Source organism: Vigna umbellata, chromosome 11 (genome assembly GCF_029865625.1).
Source record: "Vigna umbellata cultivar VRB3 chromosome 11, Vumbellata_1.0, whole genome shotgun sequence".
NCBI lineage: Eukaryota > Viridiplantae > Streptophyta > Magnoliopsida > Fabales > Fabaceae > Vigna > Vigna umbellata.
Window position 1 is genome coordinate 7,204,028 of NC_142175.1, and position 8,637 is coordinate 7,212,664.

The 8,637-nt window shown below is 31.5% G+C and overlaps 1 pseudogene; it reads right to left on the reverse strand.

Moving 5' to 3' along the window:
- Window positions 1-1,364: 1,364 nt before the first annotated feature.
- LOC148190884 (putative protein phosphatase 2C 74) lies at window positions 1,365-3,157 on the reverse strand (annotated as a pseudogene).
- Between the last annotated feature and the right edge of the window lie 5,480 nt (window positions 3,158-8,637).

The following is an 8,637-nucleotide window of genomic DNA, read 5'->3' on the forward strand; positions in this document are numbered from 1 at the left end:
AGTACAACCGAGCAGAGCAAGAACAACCGAGCGGTCAGAATGGTCCAGGCGTTCGGAGGCAAGGAGAATACATCAGAAAGAAAATCCAAGTATTCAAAATTAGAAAAAACATGTCGGAAAGGTTAGTCTCTCGATCCTGCACAAATTCCTATGGAAACAACTACAAATTTAAAATTGTCTATCAATGTTAGAAACAGATAGTTTTTCCAGGCCATGCTAATGATAAATGGCTATTGAAGAGGAATCCTAGTAGCAATTTGTGAGAACCGTGGTTCGAATAATACAATCCTAATTAAATAAATTATCTAAATATTTGGTTAAGGAAAATATTTTTAAATAATGACATATTAATTATAAGACTAATCTACAGTAGTGTTATTGTGAACGAAAATTATATCAATAAAAGCATATCCATGAAGTATAATATTATAGAATATTTATTATATGAAGATTTAAATATGTTTTTCCGTCCTAATCTATTATAAAAAAATTGCTTTTACCTTAAACTAAATATAAGATATTTAATCCTAGACTTTTAAACTATTTATTTTTTCATTTATATATGTTATTTAATGACATATTAGCATTGACTTAGTGGGTTCTATTTAATAGTATTATATTTATTATTGGTTAACTAAGCTGTATTAACATCCGTTTATTAAAGTCGCCATAACTTATTAACGGCTATGCTTAGCATTATTTTTATTTGTTTTTAGACTCAAAACGGATGCTAGTTTTCAATTAACGTGGACGTTTAGGTGACAGCTATATTTGTTGTTGTGTCGATATTTAACCTTAACCTTTAATTATAGTCGATGACCGTATAACGCCATCTGAATTAACAGAAAACTATAGTCGCTAAATTTTAGTTAGTATGTGTAGAATCCCAAAATCCTTTTCTAGTGTCAGTTAGTGAAGAATTAAAAGTAGGTCATAATTCTTCATTGAACCTGTTTGTATCCAAGCCAAAAGAAGTGTTACAATTTATTAAATTCTTCTTTTTAGGTTGATAAAAGAAAAGTCTTGCATCACATGAAATCATACCAGAATAGAAGGCTGAAATAATTGCTTTCTTCTGTGTTTATGTCCAAACAAAACCTTAACATTATACATTTTGATTTGTACAGTTCTTGCTGGATTAGTGATCAGCTTCTACCTCCCTTAGGATACTGAGATTTATCTACGATTCAAAATTGAATCTAGATAACCCTACAAGACCTTCACTTTCTTCCTTTTGATTCAAAAAATACTCTTACCATTTACTCTGTCATATTCAGTATTTACATGTCTAGAGTATGACTATTGGTGCTTTAAGAGATGTTAATGTTCCCACTCACGTTGGATCAGGATTGGATTAAAAGAGTCTAATCTTTCAGGAACAAGCATATAGCTGTACAATCATCAACCTTGAAAACACACTTTCGTCTCCAAGCTTGAACTGCGTGTTTCACTAACAATTTGGCTGCCATGGACCTTTTCGGTGCTGAAGCAACTATGTTTATTACTTCACTGTTTGTTAGCACATCCCATACCTGTAAGAAAGAAAATTTAGTCCTTTTTTTATGCCAGATAAAGTTGGGGAAATAATTATTAAAAGCTCTATCAAGAGAATGACAAAATTATTATTATTTTTTCAGAATATGTCGAACCATGCATGTGTGGAAACTGAGTATTTTTTCATTTTCCCTAGATTATTTCTTTTCTTGCACTATTTGATATGAAAATGCTTACCCCATCAGAAGCCAAAACCACAAACTCATCCTGCTTGGTAAGTTTTCTGTATGATACATCGGGGACTGAGATGAGACCATAATCTTTCAGGCAAAAATTTCCGAAGGCTCTTGCCATAGCTAGACCAGGGCGATCCCCATTTGGCTCCATATTCTATTTACACAGGGATCTCCTTTTGCAGAAAAAATTCTACCTCCGCTATTAATGATTCTTAAAGCTTCACCTGAGTGACATTGAAGAAGGAAAGCAAGTTAGACGTAAGAACATTTGGAAGAGTGTCTTATCAGAAATAAGTTGTTTTAGCTTATTTCACTAAGTTTTAAAACCAAGTTATCAATAAGCTATCATTTGATTTGATAAGTTCTCAATGAATAAGCGTTTAACTAAACCATTTAACCAAACCAAGAGGGATTTTAGATTAGGAAACTGAGATAGAATAGTTAATACTATGACCTACTTGGAATATCTGGGGTCAAGTCAACAGTAAGTTGAACAGGAACAAGATGGTTGTCATGTGCTCTTCTGCAAAGAACTGCACGAGAATCCCCCAAATTTCCAATTATTAATTGGTCGCGCTGAAATTTAAAGGGCGAAAGAATGTGGTGAATTATAACATTGACAAGGTGGTAATGCAATTGTTAGAAGTTCTGAATGTACCTGTTTGATAATGGTTACAGCAGTGCTACCCCCAAGAAATCCTTTAGTGTCTATGTTCTTGGCAAGGTCTTCATCCATTTCCCTGAAGCACCTCATGAAGCTTCCCTCCCATGAAGAAAAGGACATGTTTTGGTTATCGTCACCGTAGACATTATGACTACTTCCATCTGTAGGATTAGTCTCATTGTGCTTGATGACCTTTCGTGTTTGTGACTGTTTGATTGATGCTGAGAGTTTTGAGGTAGTTTGTCACGTATAGACTGTGAAAACTTATGCCCCAGAGGACCATGACCATCGAACACCCCACAAAACATCATGTCCTTCTTTCCAGTGAAGTCCTGATAATGTATCATATTAAACATTAATCCAAGCCTTTCATTCACTAAGATCCATTATTTTTAATTAATAAACCATATGTGCAGAACTCAATGATTGAAAACCATGATAAGTTAATTTTATATCTGCAATTTCATCTTCAAAAGTGTAATTCCAACTCTAAAGAAAAAAGTTCCAGGATGATTGATTGAAAGAAAAATAGAAAACGAAGCCAAATTGCAAACATATATATCAAGAATCTTACCTTCCACACGGTCAATGCATCTTGATTAACTCCTTTTGAACCCTTTTTGCTGTACATTGATACAAACTCACAGGACCTTCTTAACCTGATACTGTCCCCACCATGTTCACATGCACCATCATCATCCCGGTGATGCTTACATGAACATTCCACATCGTGAACTGAAACATGGCTGTAACACCCTCCCATGATGAAATCTCAAATGCACAACAACAATTGCCACAGATTTCCAGAGAAAACAAGTGAAGGAATATTTTATTCAAGGAAGGTTGCTTTTAGTTTTCTTTAGAACAAAGGATGATTAAACCTTGAATTCGGATGAAAAAAAGTTGTCGGAGTTCTGCCATTTATCCGTATTAGTTCAGTCTGTTAATTTCGTGGTAAGTTTTCATAACGAACTTAATTTGGATTATATGTTGAGTACTTGAACTGGCTCAATTCTAATTTAGATCGATTTCATCTTTATCTATTCACTGTATTGTTGAAAACTAATTGACAACTCCGCTTTAGTTGTTTTGTGAGTAAGATTGAAAATAATCCCAATGTATATGTGGGTAATAAAAAAAGAAACTATCTTCTTTCTTTTACAAGTTACTATAGTAAGTGAACCATGTGATGCATAAATGGCTTTATATAGAAGAAAATATTTCTTTAATTTTTTTTCGTAATAGTATATGAAATTATTCTTGTAATAATAATCTCTACTTGAATCGTCCTTATTTTTTTATAATAAAATATTTTTATTTGTTAATTCAACTCAATTTAGTTTATAATTCAATATTTGAAGAAGTTAGTTATATATTTTTTTAGATACTCAATATTAGTTGAAATAAACTTAACTATTTATTTCTAAAACTATTTAACCCAAAATTCCATGTAATTTTTTTTTAATTGTTACGAAAAGGGTTTATTAAAGTATCCATGCGATGACGTTGGAATCTATTTACATCCCTTACGTCTCTGAATCTATTTAATTTGTTAAGTCTAGAGACGTTGGAATGTAAGGGCCTTCTTCGTCTCACATCCCTGCAAGAATTACTCATTCGAAGCTGTCAAAAGCTGAGGAGTATCGCGGGAGAAAGACTACCTCTCTTCCTAACAAAATTAAGAATAAAGGGAGGTCCCTTATGCAAGAATGTCACACAAAGAGTAACATCCCAATCCTAAATATATATTTTATACCAATTACATAAACAAAACTTCATTTTTTTTATTGAAAATTTTAAAAAGAAATTGTTTTACAAACAAACTTTATAAAAAAATAAATTAAAAGATTATTTAAAATATCTTTCGATATAACTATTCTCTTTAGTATTGTGCATCTTCTTCAACATTGATACTACTTTTTTAAAAATATGATTATCACAAGTGGAAACCATCAAATAAAAGAGGCGAGCTAAATTATGATTTTCAATAAAAAAACAAAAAATCAAACAACATATCATATCAACATTACAACCACTAGTAATCTCAATGTCACTTTTCATTACTCTTCTCGAGAGTCCCGACAAAATACACTAGTATCACTTTCCATTAATTTTCTCGAGAACCCCAACGAAATACACTGGTGTCATTTTTCATTACTCTTCTCGAGAATCCCGACAAAGTATATTGGTGTCACTTTCCATTACTCTCTTCGATGAAGTACAAATGTGTCATTTTCTATTTCTCTCCTTAAAAGTTCCAATGACATTCATCTATAATACAACTAGGTAAAGTTATCATTTACTACCTTTGGTCAAGTCATCACACACAAAAATACAAGAAGACAATAAAAGAAAAAAAAATAATTTTAGCTCCCCTGTCTCTTACCCATCACTTCTTCATTTTTCCCCTTCAAAACTCAACCTTGAAGAATTTTTCTTTCTTCCTTAACTTACCACCGTTTCTATTAAAAGTCTCGACCTAAACTTTATTCTCTACTATCTTTATAAATCTTATATCTCTAAGGCCTTGTTCACTTGAGGGGATTTGAGAGAGAGTAATTGAGGGGATTTGAGAGGATTTGAAAATAAATTTTTTTGTTGTTTATTTGAGTCAATTTGGAGGAAAATGAGAATGAATTTGGAAATAAAATTTGTGAGAATTAGTGAAGGATTTGATTGACGTGACAGATTAAAAAAATTTACTTCCAAATCCAATCTTATTTACCTCCAAATTCACTCAAATAATCAACAAAAAAATTTATTTTCAAATCTTCTCAAATCTCCTCAATTACTCTCTCTCAAATTCACACAAGTGAACAAGATATTTTATTATTCTCATCTTATAGTATCGTAGATATCAACTAATATTTAATAATATTGTTTTTCTAACTAAATAATCATCAAATCTTATTTTTTTTTAAAATATATTTTAAAATAAAATAAATTCTTTAAATTATAATTAACAAATTGTTTTATTTTCTACTTAAAATATTAATCATATTTATATATTTTTCTAATTATTAAAATTAAAATGATGGTGAAAGGTTGACCTAAAATCTTCCATATCCGTGAGATAAATATTGACGGAGAACCATAGGTAATTCTCCATCTTTGACTTAAATCATGAACATCCACCAATATAGAAAACTATTTCTGCGAAGGATATCTTTCATTTCCCATCTTTCTCATTTCACATTTAACTTAATTATTGCATTCAACAACTCTTAAATTACTTAAGGGTTCAGTTTGTTTACTTGACTAGAATTGTAACTGTTGAGAAACTTAATTTACAATGACCTTTCATGTCATTTAATTCGAAACGAACTGACTGCATTACTAAGTAGTGTCGTTTTCTTACTCTTTGCAATCTTTCTATGTGGTCAATGCTAATATTTTGCTTAGAGCTGTGAAGAACACTGGAAATGCTGCATGCCCTTCAACCTAGCCATTTCAAAATTCTCTAATATACATATATAAAGTTTTGTTTTTCTCAACAATTATAGATGAAGATGGAAGAGTAGCTTATAAATAGAGAGAAGCAACGAAAAATCGAAGATAATAGACTGATCCATGTGAGTGTCATGAGTATAGAACTGGAAACAATCTCAATGTGCTGGTACATAATGGTTGGGGTAAATAATTATTAGAGTGTAATTCAAAGTCTAGAAGTCTAATAAGATAGAAAAAAACATTCTTACATAAATAAATTGTGATTAACATTTTCTAGAATAATTTATAGGTCTATAAATATTCATGTACTCTACCATTTGATATAAGACAACATTTATCATAATTAAGACAACTATAAAATGCGCTTCTTCCAACTAGTCCTTTCAAATTCTATTATCTCCAGACTTTCTCTACCACATCAATTACTCCTTCCAGTACCTAAAGCGTAATACTAGAGCTACGTTCAGTCATTTACTCTAGGTATAGATAAAATTTTCAACGGCTTTAAAGAAAACTATAACTTCATTCTATATTACTTTCAAAATATTTTCTCAACCTATGGTCACTACCAATTAAACATCATCAATTCTAGTACCTATTTTTACAAGAAAAAATTATAATTTTTAGAGTGTCAAAATAAAGACATTCTTTCGATCTCAAGATTTATGCGAGATTATAGAAGAATGATTCACTATTATAAAAGACACCTCTAATCTGCAGCTCAGAAGAAGGAGTTGAAGGAGAATAAGCAAAAGAATTCAAGGGCTTTATTTACTCTTCAACAAGCAAATGATGACACAATTTTTTCAAGAATAATAGGTGTCAAGTGCAAAGCAAACTTGGAACATAATACAAAAGGAATTTCAAGGAAGCGACGAAGTACACAATGTTAAACTTCATTATCTAAGATGAGAGTTTGAATTAATAAGAATGAAAGACTACTATTCTAAAATAAAAGAACGTATGAGGAAAATATTTTTGACAAAAAAATTGTTGAGAAAATTTTAATTTTTATTTCCCAAAAATATGATGAAAAGATTTGGCTACATTGTCAGTAACACAACTAATGGACTCTCTTGAAGCTTATGAACAAAGATTGAAAAGGCGTAAAGAAGACTCAATCGAAAATGTCTTTTAATCAAAACTAAAATTACAGTCTGAAAATAAAGAATATGAAGGAAATACAAGTAAAGGAGAAATTTATAGAAATAAAGAAAATTTTATAAAGTTTCTCTATGAATCGTCAAGGAACATATTCTTCATGTGGCATTTGTAAAAAAACAAGTCACTTGAAAAAAAATATTGGCATCATGGAAAACCTTATTGTCAGTATTACAAGAATTTTGGTCAGTTAGAGAAGTATTGTCGAAATAAAAATAATCATCAAGAAAACTTTGTGTAAGAACATAATCAGGAGCAACGCTTATTCTATACCAATCAAGAATCTCCTAGCGGGGAAGGAAGTTGGTAGTTGGATAGTGGATGCAACAATCATATGGTGAAGGATCAAAGCATCTTCAAAGACATTGATAAATCTATCAATGTCAAAGTTTAGTTGGGAAACAACACCATAGTGGAGTCTCGAGGCAAAGGAAGTGTCATGGTGAAGACAAAGAAAGGTTTGAAATTCATCTAGGACGTTTTACTAGTTCTCAATTTTAAAGAGAATCTTTTTAGTATTGGCTAAATGATAGATAATGGATATTAATCATGCGAAGGATGTCTCCTCGGCAAACAACACTGATTACTATTCTCAACCGACAAAGCATGGAAAGCAAAAGACTTAATGGAGTTGATTCATACCAATGTTCGTGGACCGATAAGGACACCTTCACATCATAACAACAAGTATTTCATCATCTTCATTGGTGACTTTTCTAGAATGACATGGGTCTATTTCTTAAAGGCGAAGTTAGAAGTCTTTGGAATATTCAAGAAATTCAAGGTCTTTGTCGAAAACCAAAGTGGAAAACAAATAAAAGTACTTAGAAGTGAATGTGGCAAGGAGTACACATCTCACAAGTTTGACAAATTGTGAGAAGATAAAGGCATAAAGCAACAACTTATCATCGCATATACTCCACAACAAAATGGTGTGTCAGAGAGAAAGAATCGCATAGTCATGGAAATGGTAACATAAATGCTAAAAGAAAAAAGTATGCCTAACATTTTTTGGGCTAAAGTAGTTTGCATTGCAGTTTACATTCTAAATAGATGTCCAACTAAGACAGTTTAAGACAAGACTCCTATTGAAGCTTGGAGTGGAAGAAAGTCATCAACTAAACACCTACAAGTATTTGGATTTATTCTTTACATATATGTTCTTGATCGAAGGAGTTACAAGCTTGAAGACAAGACTATACAAGAAATATTCTTGAGATATAACATATAGTCAAATGGTTATCGAGTCTACAACCTATGAACAAAAGAGCTCATCATCAGTTGAGATGTTAAAGTTGATGAAAATGCTTCTTATAATGAGGAAGAAGAAAAATGTTTTAAAAGAAATAATTTAGTACCAGTGCAACATGTCAATAAGAAACTCAAGAAGAGACAGAAAATTTAGGTATGTTTTCTCCACTCCACAACAAGATTCTTCACTTGATTCCATTCCAAGACGATTAAGATCTTGGGTAGACATATACGAAACTTGCAATATGGCCATGGTTGAGCTTATCAGTTATGAAGAAGCTTAAAAACAAGAAGAATGGGTCAATACAATGGAGGAAGAAGATCAAACTAAAGATATTCACAAAGGCGTTACTAAGACCAAGATTTGAACTACTACTCACT